General features: G+C 35.0%; 1 protein-coding gene across 1 annotated transcript in view; it reads left to right on the top strand.

Moving 5' to 3' along the window:
* The first annotated feature begins 8,147 nt into the window (after positions 1–8,147).
* The window catches only part of LOC136040918 (zinc finger protein 271-like), a 33,390-nt gene continuing 29,277 nt past the window's right edge, over positions 8,148–12,260 (top strand). Inside the window, exon 1 of the mRNA XM_065725338.1 lies at positions 8,148–8,180. The gene's annotated coding sequence lies outside the window, so the exon portion shown is untranslated. The remainder of the gene's footprint in view (positions 8,181–12,260) is intronic.

Here is a 12,260-nt window from a genome sequence, read left to right on the forward strand (position 1 = left end):
TTATGCTGAATATTCAACATTTTTCTAGCTACAACTCGTAAAACTTGCAGTAGATGCTTGAATTTTGAAAAAAACTATAGTGCCCCTGTTTCCATTTTTTTTTTTTTTTTACCAAGTTTTCTAATGAAAGCAAAGGACGGTTGAAACTTAAAAAAAAAAACACTATCGCAGTTTAAACAACACATTTTTTAAATAAATTGGCTCGTGGCTACTGAAAGACATACTGGGAAACTTTTTTGTTTGGGGGGGGGGTACCAAAGGACGAAATTGAAACTTAGAACAGACAGAAAACACTGTAACGCAGTTTAAACACCACATTTAAAAAAAAAGTGTTTCAAACAAACTGGCTCGTAGCTATTAAACCACATTTTGGGGAAAAAATTTGGGGGGAGGTGGAGGGGGAACCAAAGGACGGAGTTGAAACTTATAATGGACAAAAAACTGCAGCGCAATCTATGCAAGATGTTTTCGAAAAACTGTTTCAAATAAATTGGGTCGTGACATTGCCTTATATCTGTAATATTGTGAAAAGCATGCGCTACAGTTAAAATCGTGTAATATTTACTGATTTAATGACCGGTAAAAGTAAAACTGTTTAAGGCTTCATGAGCTATTCTTTTATTTATGTAGGACACTTATGGCTTTTCCTGTTTTGTTGCCTCGATTTGTTTTTTTAGTAAATCGCTAGTTATTCAGAAATGTAAATATATAGGGAAATATCACGAGCCAGTTTATTTGAAGCAGTTTTTCAAAATAAGTTGTATGAGCTGCGAAGCAGTCATTTAAAAAAATTGTATTTAAAAACATAGAAAAACTATGTTTTTAGAACAATTTTTGTGTTTTTTTTTCAAGTTTTAAAAAGGTAAATCATTAAATATTCGATTATCTCTATAAAAAAAGAAAGAAAAAAAGTCAAGTTCATGTTCAAATATTGGCAAGTGACTGTAGCATTAAAAACTGTGACAAACGAGGGAACGTAACGATTTGCGGAACGCATATGCCGTGCTGTTACCGGCTGAATTTAGGTAGAATGTCGCAAGAGGGCTCATTCTAACGGAAATGAAAAGTTATATTGCCCTTTTAAGTGACAAAAAAATTTGAGGGCACTAAACCCCCTCCCACGCTCGTTTTTTCCCAAAGTCAACGGATCGAAAGTTCTGGTATTAAAAAATTTTCGAATTTTAATCCATACTGTAGTGTTAATAATTCACAGCAGGTGATAGACTCTTTAACAATGGTTTCAGCTAAAAGATTTGGCGTTTTCGATTTTGCGACAATGTATACTAATCTATCACTTAATGTAGTGTTAGAAAATTTAAAAACGGTTATCAAGAAATCTTTCTTCTTATCTAGTAAGAGGTTCTTAAAGATAGATACTTATAATAAAAAAGCTATATGGACAAACTGCTTTAAGACTACAGTTAGCTCGAGATGTTACAGCTTAGATATGATTTTGGATTTATTAGAATTTGTTTTATATCATACTTATATAAGATTTAATGGTAATTTGTACAAGCAAATCGTGGGAATTACCATGGGGGGGGGGGGGTTTGAATGCCAGCCCATTTATAGCTGACTTGTTTTTAAGTCAACTCAAATATAAGTATATGATGGATAAGAACAATCCAAATAACTTAAAACATGTTTTGTCAAATAATAAAAGATTCTTAGATGATATTTTGGTTTAAAATTGTAAGGAATTTATTGATATTTCTAAAAATGTATATCCATCAGAGCTTACTCTTGACCCTAGTCATGGCACTCGTCTAGAAGATCATTTCTGAGATTTGAATATTAATATTTCTGATAATAATAAGTTAAGTTTTAAAATGTTTCGATTTTGAAGTGATTAATTTCCCATTCCCTGAAAATAATATACATTCAGATATCACATATTCAGCATTTTACTCACAGTTACTTAGATATGCAAGGATTTGTAGTAATTATATTGATTTTAAAAATAGATGTAAAATTTTAAGCCAAAAATTGATTTTAAGAGGTTTTTCTGCAAATAGATTGACTTGGCAATTTAAAAAATTTAGTTTTCATTATAATGAACTTTTAAATAAATACCGAAAGAAGTATCTTGAAATACTTAGAGAAATCTTTGGTTGATTTGATTTTCCTTGTTACTGAGTTTGGCGTGTCCCTAATTTTTGACAATGGATTTCCAGAGGATTTTCACATATATTGTATTTTCAAAAGGTCTTCATTTTCTTGATTTTTATCTAAGTCACATTTACATCAATAGAGAAAATTTGATTTAGTGAAAAAAAAAATTTATTGTTTAGTATTAATATAGATTGTGAATTGGTAACATAAATACACAAGGGCCAGATCCAAGGTATGATAAGCTTGTTTTGGTGTTACTTGTTTATTCTACATTTGTTTTTCATAGGCATATATTTTGGGGGTGATACCTAGCACGGGGACCATAGGGAATTTATGGTAGGCATGACACTTGCCTGGGTAGGGAAAATAAAGTGCCGAAACCCTATGGGCAAGGGTGGATTCTCCTGATGAGCTCTTGTGTTGGTTTGTTGCCTCTGAATTATTTTTCTTTTTTTACTGTTTTTAATATTTGGTAAATGACGACTTATACTTACTTACGACACGACTGCCTGTCCATGGATTATTCTGTATGGTTGATTGTGTATGGCTATGCTGTTTGACCTATGTAATTGTTTGGATGAGTACGGTTAAGGCCTCATTCAAGTACTGATTTATATTAATTACTAATGTGGGAAAACAGTCTTCCTTTTCTCCTTCTGTCTTTTTTTTATGTGTGTTTGTGCTGTTGCATTGGTGATTTCTTTTTTCATTATACAGTAATGGCTATTGGGAAGTGTACAGACGTTTTCAGGGATATTTTTTTGGTATGGGAGGGGAGGGGTCTATGTGGGAGGATCTTTCCTTGGAGGAATATGTCATGGGGGAAGAGAAATTCAATGAAGGGGGTGCAGGATTTTCTAGCATTATTAAAAAAAACAATGAAATAGTTTTTTCAACTGAAAGTAAAGAGTAACATTAAAACTTAAAACGAAGAGAGATTATTACGCATATGAAGGGTTTTTCTCCTCCTAAATACCTCGCTCTTTACGCTAAAGTGTTTTTAGCAATTTTGTTTTTAGTAATTTCAACTATTTATTCTTCGGCCGTTCTGATTCAAGTGTCATTCTTAAAGAATTGGGACAAAGTTTAAGCTTTTGTGTAAAGAGTGAGGTATTAACGAGGGGACAAACCCCCTCATATACATAATAAAAATATACGAATATAGAAGTTCTTTACGTAAGTTAATTCTTAAGTTACGTATATTTTTTACTAATAAAAACGTTCCTTAAAAATTAAAAGTACTAGTTGCCTTTTTAAGTAACCGAAAAATTTGAAGACAACTAGGCCTCCTCCCCCACGCCTTTTTAGTTTGATCAAAACTAATAGAAAACCATTTAGCCAAAAAAAAGAATTAATATGCAAATTTTATTTTAGTAATTTATGTTCGGAGAGCCAAAATCAAACATCCATTAATTCAAGAACGTTCAGAAACTAAATAAAAAAAAAATATTTTTTTTAACTGAAAGTAAGGAACGACGCTAAAACTTAAGACAAACAGAAATTGCTCCGTGTATGAAATGAGCTGTTTGCTTCTCAGCACCCGCTCTTTACGCTAAATTCTTTTACTGTTTTATAAATTAGAAATGAAAAAGTCGAACTTTAGCGTAAAGAGCGGGGCGTTGAGTAGGGAACAGCCCCTTTCATACAAGGAGTAATTTCTGTTCGTTTTAAGTTTTAATGTCACTCCTTACTTTCAGTTAAAAATTTAATCATGAGTGGAGCTAAAAACCCAATGCCTTCTGAAGATCAGAACATAGTTGCATTTTACCGAAAACAAAATACAGATTAAATGTTTCTCTTTTTTTACTTTAATAGATCAAAATTATTTTGACTGTAAGGAATAAAAATTAGTATATGTATATTTATATGTCAATCCACATTCATTTTTTTTTTCTTTTGTAAAGTGCAAAAACTAGTTTAGGTCTTCTAAAGGCATTGGAAGCTCTTTGCACTTCTTTGAAAAAATTATTTTATGAAAAATGTTTTTTAAATTGTTTTCTGTTCGTTTATTATTGACGTTGCCTTTTTTATGGAAAAAGGAAATAATAATATTTTTTTCAGTTTTTTTCTATTAGAATTCATAGTTTTGCTTGCCATTTCTGTGTTCGAGAAGATTTTCCTTTACCCTTTTTACCCTTTCTAAATAATTAGTAGTTTTTGATTTAGTTTTATACTTTCTCGAGTTGATGTGAAAAGTAAACTTAATACCATTCCAAAAAAATTCTACCCATGCCCTTTGACAACTTGGATAAATTTAGGATCTTTTGATTTAATTAAATTATAAGAACTAAAGTAGTAAAAGTAGTCCTGAAAGTTTCAACTTAATGCCCTCAGTCGTTCTCAGGACACTGTTAAGATGTCATATTGGCAACCAGCATACCTTTGATTTAGTTATAAAGCAACATTTAGATTTAAGGCATAATGGGCAAATTGTAAAACTGTGGAGGGTTGGCATGCCCAATATTCCGAGGGACACAGTTACTGGACCGTGCAACTACGCAGAAGAAAGTAACTACATTAAAATTTTTATTGGATGTGTTTGGAAAATTAATGGGGCTTCGGGAGAGGAATTCTTGTCCTTCAATCAGTTTTGGCTCTTAAAAAGGGAACTAGAAAAATTTGATTTCCAATTGGACAAGCTCCTTTAAAAGCTTTTATGCTATTGTTGTCTGTGGTAGCACTGCACTGCCTATGCATTTGCTTATATGCCCTTTTGAAAACCTACATACACATAGTTTTATCGTTTAATTGAAAATCCACCTAATCGTTCCCTTAAAAGTTTCACCTTAATACCTTTGCTGTCATTAGTTACAGCACTCGTAGTAGTAGCATTAATAGTATACACATAGTGCCTTGTTAGTTCAAAATCCATAACAAATTACTCTGAAAGGTCCAAGTTAACTGTTCTAGAAAGGTTTCCGTGTCATCCTTTTGAAAATGCTTGTAACCCTTTCACCTTGATACCAATAGCTTTAGTAGTAGTAATAGTAAAATTAGTAGTCGTAGCTTTATCTTTAATAGCAGTAGTAATAGCACTACCCGTAAAAGTAGTAGTAATAAGAGCAGGAGTAGTAGTATTGGGATGCAAATATGGTCATTTGGTTAGTTCAGTATCACCCACAACAAGCCCTGTAAGGTTCCCCTTCACACATCAAACAAATGTTGCTGATATGCCCTTTTGACAATTGGCACACAGAAGACCTGTTGCGATTGATTTCGTCTTTTCGCTGCAATAAAACTGGAAATTTCACCTTCATACCATTCAGCATAGTTGCAATAGTAGTCATAACCGTAATATTAGTACTAGTAGTAGTATTAACGGTAATAGCACTAGTACTGGTATTATCAGTAGTATTAACATATTGCTTATAGTCAGTTGAACATCCCCTTCATCAAGTCCTGGAAGTTTCAACTGAATGGCATTACCAATATGTCTTTTTGATAACCTGTTTATCGATATATTTTCTGAATTCTTAGCTTGGCACCCTTAGCCCTTAAATAGTTACAATAGAAGTAGTAGTCATATCATTAGTAGAAGTAGCAGCAGTATTTATAGCAGTAGCAGCATATACATGCGGCCTTTGGGTCAGGTGAACATCCCCTTCGTGATACCCGGATGTTTCATTTTGATACGGTAAGCCGTTCCAAAATATTCCTGATGCGCTCTATTGACTCCTATTTCATCTTAATCCTCTTAGCCTTACAAGTAGTTGAAATTGAATTAGTAGTTGGAGTATTTAGTAGCATTAGTTGTAATTGCAGTCAAAGTGGCATTAGTAGTTGCATACGCTTATTACCTTTTGGTGAATTGATATTCCCTTTTAGCCTTCTCTGAAAATTCCTGTTTTATGCCCAAATGCATTCTTCAGATACAACCTTTTGGCAATCTACATGCATATAGTGTTTTTTTCATTTAGGTCAAAATTTTCCTCAATGTACTATCGAATTTTCGCATACATACGCTTAGCCTTTGTAGTGCTAGGATCATATTAGTAGGGATATGAGTAGGAGCAGTAGTATTGTGTACATGTTGGCTTTTGGTCAGTTTAACATCCTCCTTATGATGCTCCGGAAGTTTCATGTTGACACGGTAAGCCGCTCTAAAAATATTGCTGAGACGCCATTTCCTCAGCTGTTATTTCAATATCCTCTGCTTCGGAAGTACTTACTACAGAAGCAGTAGTTTTTGAAATAGTATTAGTAATAATAGCGAGCAAATATTACCATTATGGTCAATTGCTCATCTCCCTGATCATTTTCTGAGACATCCAAGCTAATATACTCAGTCATTCTTGGTTTTCGCTCTTTTGACAACCCATATGTGCATAACGTGTTTTGATTTAGTTCAGCATTCCCCTTAACATTCTCTGAAAGGCTCACTTGAATACCTTGTGTCTTTTTTGGAAAGCAAAAGTCAAGCATACCCACTTTTCTGAATATCATATACTATATTTAAACAATGGAAGGATTGTCCTGCTTAAAAACCTTGCCCTGGGGACTGGGTGGTTGATACCCCCAAGTACATAAATACTGGACCTTTCAACTATACTAAGCAAAATAGCTGTCTCAAAATTTCGATTAGATGTGTTTTGGGAAATTATGGCCATGGTGTGGTTCCCATCCAGTCACTTATGACTCAGAAACAATTTAATAGAAATATAATTTTCAATAAAAACCTTATGTCTTCATCGTGTAACTTGCAGCCCTTGCCCCTGGGCTCCGGAGGGCTTCATTAAGCTCAAAGGTATATTTGTTGCCCTCTGATCACTTTTGACTCTTAAAAAGGGTACTAGAACTAAATTTGCAATCAAATGAGCCTTCACTAAGGCTTATATGATCACCCCTTGCATAATCACTTTATACGCCCCCGGGGAATAGCTTAAAACATTTTCCCCAGGCTCTCAGGGTTTTCAACAACCCTGAGGGTATTGTTATATACTTTTTGGACTGTGTTGAACAAAATTTGTATCACAAAACTTCGATCGGATACATATGGGAAAAGAGGGGAGAGGGCTAGTTGCCCTCCAATTACTTTTGAATGTAAAGAGTGGAACTAAAACTTTCAATTTCTAATCAAATGAGCCTCCTCCTAAGTTCATACAACCACCCCTTCAATAAAAACCTTTTATGCCTTGGGGGGCTTAATTTACAACTCTCGTCCCAGGTCCTGGGAGCTTGTTTCATCCTGGAGGCATTGTTATATGCTCTCTGGATTACTTTGGACAAAACGGCTTTCTCAAGTTTTGATCAGACGCGTTTGAGGAAAAAGAGGGCGTAAAGGGCTAGGCGATCTCCGATCACTTTTGACTCTGATGAAGGTCGCTAGAACTTCCGATTTCCAAGCGAATGAGACCTCTCTTAAGCTTATAAGACCTCTCCTTCTAAAACAAACTTAAGTGTTAAGAATGAACAACTAGCACAACTTCTGATTCTTGGCGTGAGGGCTGTGGGGGGCATTCCCAAAGATGTAATTTTCCTTGGCTTTTCAACTATACTGAACAAAATGGCAAATCTCAAAATGTTGATACGACATTTTTGAATAAATAATGGAGGTGGGGGGACTGTCTGCTCTCCAATCACCTTTGATTCTTAAAAAGGACACTAGAACTTATTATTTCCAATAGAATGAGCTTTTTTCAAAGTTTCAATGATGAAAACTCCTTCTACACAAAGTAAGCAAAAAGCAAAAAGCAAACTTTCGCATGCAAACCGATTAGGGTTCGCGTAGCGCAGGTGCCGATCTCCTGATTCTCTGCCCTCGGCCGGGGTGCAATGCGTGGTTCTACACAAAGTACCTCGTTCAAAGAAAAAATACATCGTGCCCACATAACCTTTTACCCAGACTGCCTATGATTTGGTCACTGTATTATTACGCTATGTATGCTGCTATTATGCTGCCTATGATTTGGTCAACTGTATTGTGACCAGACCATAGGCATGGGAACTCTAGCTGCAACTGCAGCTAAATTTGAAAATGAAGATTTCAACAATTTTGTTTTAGGGATTTCGACGAATGAGGATGCTAATATCAAAGAAGAAAGGATTCATTAAAAATAACGTGGATACCGGTTTTTAGTATTTTATTAGTAATATCTAGTATTTTATTTTATGTCCAGACATGTGTACTTTTTTTTAATCATTTCAAATATTTTCTGAAAAAGAAAGTGGCCTTTTTCGGGCAGCTGAAAAAGAAATCTTAGTTTCTATAGGCTACTTAATTTCCTTTGCTTGAACCAGTAGAAATCTGTTTGACCAATATTTGTAAGAAGACAAGAACTGGTTAGACGCTGGAAGAAAAAACCAGAATGCTGGCGGAAACTGATTCTGGCTGCCGGTTTTTGCTTTTAGATTTAAGTTAATTGTCTCATGAGCCTAGGCCTTGTAGGCTAAAACTTGTAATTTTTACTCTTTTTTCATCATGTTTTTATCAGCTTTTTGAAAAAATTAGTATCATATGTTCAATTATGAACGTAATTTTTTTTGTATGTAGTCAACAATTGTAGCCAATTTAAACCAATGGCAAAATTCTAGTGAAGTGACTTCTTGCTATCTTGGAAAGGGGTTAGGTTAGGAGAATGAAACTCTAGGGGATGTGTCTACAGGCTAAACTATAACCTGGGAAGGTATTTTAAGGTACCCACCTCCACTCCTCCCTCTAGAGGGCCCTGAAATTTCCCTACATGACAGGTCTATACCTATAGAAATTTTCACAAAACAACATTCTACCTTAATTTTCAGTTACTAGTTGCTTTTTCTCTGCCTTTAGTTCTGAAAATGCAATTCTTGTTATTTGAGTAGAATTCTGAGCCATATCAATGTTTTTTTTTCAAAATTTAGGAAATGTATTTGCATATCTTGAAAACCTTATGAATCAGGATTGAGCAAAGTGGTGAAACTGAAAACAATTTTGTTGTACTTCATTCAAGCAGAAGATTTATTTTGAAAGGTTTCACGTTTGTAACACACATATTTAAAGGTCAGGACCCTCTATAGGGAGAGGAAATAGAGGCAGGTACTTCAAAATACCTTCTCAGAACATACTTTAGCCTCTAGACCCATCCCTGAAAGTTTCATTTTCCTTACCTACCCCCTTTTGCAAGATAGCAAATAGTCACTAAACTAATATTTTACAGAATAAATTGCAACAATAGAAGAATAGTCAGTTTAGAAAAAAAAAACTTGGTTTTGTGTTGTTTTTTAAAACTAAGCTACAATTTTTGGTAAATTTTTTGTAGTTCATATTTTTTATATACAAATAAAGTGAACATACCACTTGATGCCTTTTTTTATGTTCTTTACAAATATAATAATTGCTTCTCTTACAAATTCAAATTTAAGCACCTATTGAGCTCTTGAAAATGAGCAAAATATTTCTGGTTTTTGGGTATAAAAAAGCCTTAAAACATTGGACTCAAACTTTATAACATTGCTTTCAAACTTACTGTTTCATTATAAATCCATTTTTTAAATGTTATATAATCCACATGCACTGATTTTCCAGGATTAAGTTGGATAAATAAATTTTATTTTGCTGTTTTCTTCTTCCTTGATCTGAATTTTCAATTAAAGTATGCATTTTTGGTTGTTTTTGACAAAATAATATTCTGTTTTCTCAGTATCAAAATTATCTATAGTTAGGTTAGGTAAAGAAGTTTTTAAATTTGAATTTGTGATAGAAGCAATTATTATATTTGTAAAGAACATAAAAAAAGGCATCAAGTGATATGTTCACTTTATTTCACTTTAACTTACCTTAATCCATCTGAGAGCTTTAAGGTCTTCCAGACCTATAGTGCTCTTGAGTTGATGACTGCCAGTCAAACCTCCACTGCTTCTTCTCCCACTCTTTGTCAAGTTGGTTTTTGAAGGACTAGATGGAAGGAGCACTGACTGTTGATTCTAATGGTTTATGACTCTTCTTGAAAAGAATGTTTGGCAAGTTTTTGATCAGGAGCTTGACTTTGGTAGCTTCTTGGAGTGTCCTCTTGTGTTGTGCTGGTTGGCACTGTGATTGTTGCCAAAGATTGCTGACTTTTCATTCTACAGCTTGTAAGTAAGCATCATATTGCTGTGCAAGCATCTGTAAACCAGAGTGGGTAGTTTAAGGTACTTGAGGCAGTCCTCATATGAGGTTGATGCTAGACTGTGTATGCATTTTGTTGCTTGTCTCTGTACATTTTCAATGAGCCTCACATTTTGTCAATAAGAAGGATGCAAGACATGCCAAAATTGAGATGGGGTCTGACAAGAGCTATATATAGTTTTATGCATATAGATGCCTGTCTGCTGTTGATTGTTTGTTTTAGTAGTCCAAAACTAGAGCTTGCACAGGAAACAACATGCTAGACATTGCTGTGAAATTTAAGTTTATCACCAATGATGACACCAAGATCCCTTTCTTCTGCTCTGTTCTCTAGTTGCTCTCTTACTTTGGTGGTGGGGTTGTATATTGTGTAGTTTGCCATTGGGTTATTGGTTCCAAGGTGTAATACCATGCCAGTCTTGGGTCCAAACTTGTAGCTCATCTATGTTGTGCTGGATACTCTGAGGGCATGCAATATCAAAGAGTTTGGCATCATCAGCAAACAGGTGCATGCCATTGTTAATATGGTTAAATATGTCATTGATGTAAATCAACAAGAGATTTGGACCCAGTACAGTCCCCTGCAGTACTCTGCTCATTACTTTGGCCTCATCAGAGTAGATTGGTTGGTCATCTATAGCAAATAAGCACTTTCTGCTTGCAATTTTTATGGAAATTCATCAGCCAGTCTACAACAGCCTGATTGATACCAATAGTGGATATATTGGAGTGCAGTTGACTCTGAGGAACCTTGTCAAAGGCCTTAGCAAAGTCCAGGAGGAGCAGGTCAACCAGATGTCCATGGTCAATTAGGTCTGTGATTTCCTTGTATGATTACAAGAGGTTTGTTTCAATTAATTTCCCTGATTGGAAGCCATGCTGCTTGGGGGACAAGATCTTGTTGGTTGTCAAATGCTTAAGGATTGAATCATTGACTATGTGCTCAAGTATTTTGATGACAACTAAGGTCAGGCTAATAGGCCAATAGTTTTCAGGCTTGGAACAATTACCTTTCTTGAAAACTGGTATAATGCTGGCTATTTTCCAGTCTGCTTGCAGCTTTCTAGAAGTAAGTGATGTCTGGAAAATTCTCCTAAGCAGTTCTGCTATGATAGCTGCAGTTTCTTTTAATAGCCTGGGATGTAGATTATCTGGTCCTTGCAATTTATTAGTATCTAATTTCTGTAAGCATCTGAGAACCTCTGTCAGAAATTGAGTGATGCTTTTCATTGGGGATTTTACAATGTATTCAGGTGAAGAGGGTAAAGGACCATCAGGTTCAGTGGTGAAAACAGAAACAAATTGCTGATTTAATGAGTTTGCAAGCTTGTTGATATTGGTTATTTCTTCACCTTCCTCAGTTACCGGTTTCCTGATGTCTTGGCTAGAGACATAGGCTATTGGCAAAATTTCTTTGGATTTATCTGCAAGTTTAGATCTGGAGCTTGTGTATAAATCACATGTTAAATTTTTAAGTTGGTTCCTGTTCTTTGTAATTTTGTTTTCTGGGATGGATGCTTTTTGTACTTCTTCCATTGTCTGTTTTTGGTTAATTTCCTTCTCAATATCTCTTGTCATTGTAGTTAGTGTTTGTGGTTTTGGGATGAGCTTGGTCAAAGTGTACTGTTCAGCATTGTTTAGCAGTAATTCTTTGAAGCATTGTCATTGCTGTTCTAAAGAGACAATTAGGACATCATCCCAGGAGATGTTGCTGAGATCCATTCTAATCTTCTCACAGTCTATGAAGGTTCTTATGATGTAGCTGTTAGTTACTTTGAGGAATGTTGTTTTTATTTTTATGGGAACATGGTTGCTTTCCCTGATTGGGGGCATATACTTAGTATAAAGAAGGGATTCTGGTCTTCTAAGAAATATTAGGTCTAGGAGGCTTGGAAGCTGCCTGCTCATGAAATGGGTTGGTTGGTTGACAATTTGGTGGAGACATGTATCATGGATCATATCTATGATTGGATTCACAGAATCAGAGGTAATATAGGGGAATTCGTCTTTCCAGGTGATGGCCGGCTGGTTGAAGTCACCTGCAATTAATAGGTCACCCTTATGG

Source organism: Artemia franciscana, chromosome 21 (assembly GCF_032884065.1).
Source record: "Artemia franciscana chromosome 21, ASM3288406v1, whole genome shotgun sequence".
NCBI classification, from domain to species: domain Eukaryota; kingdom Metazoa; phylum Arthropoda; class Branchiopoda; order Anostraca; family Artemiidae; genus Artemia; species Artemia franciscana.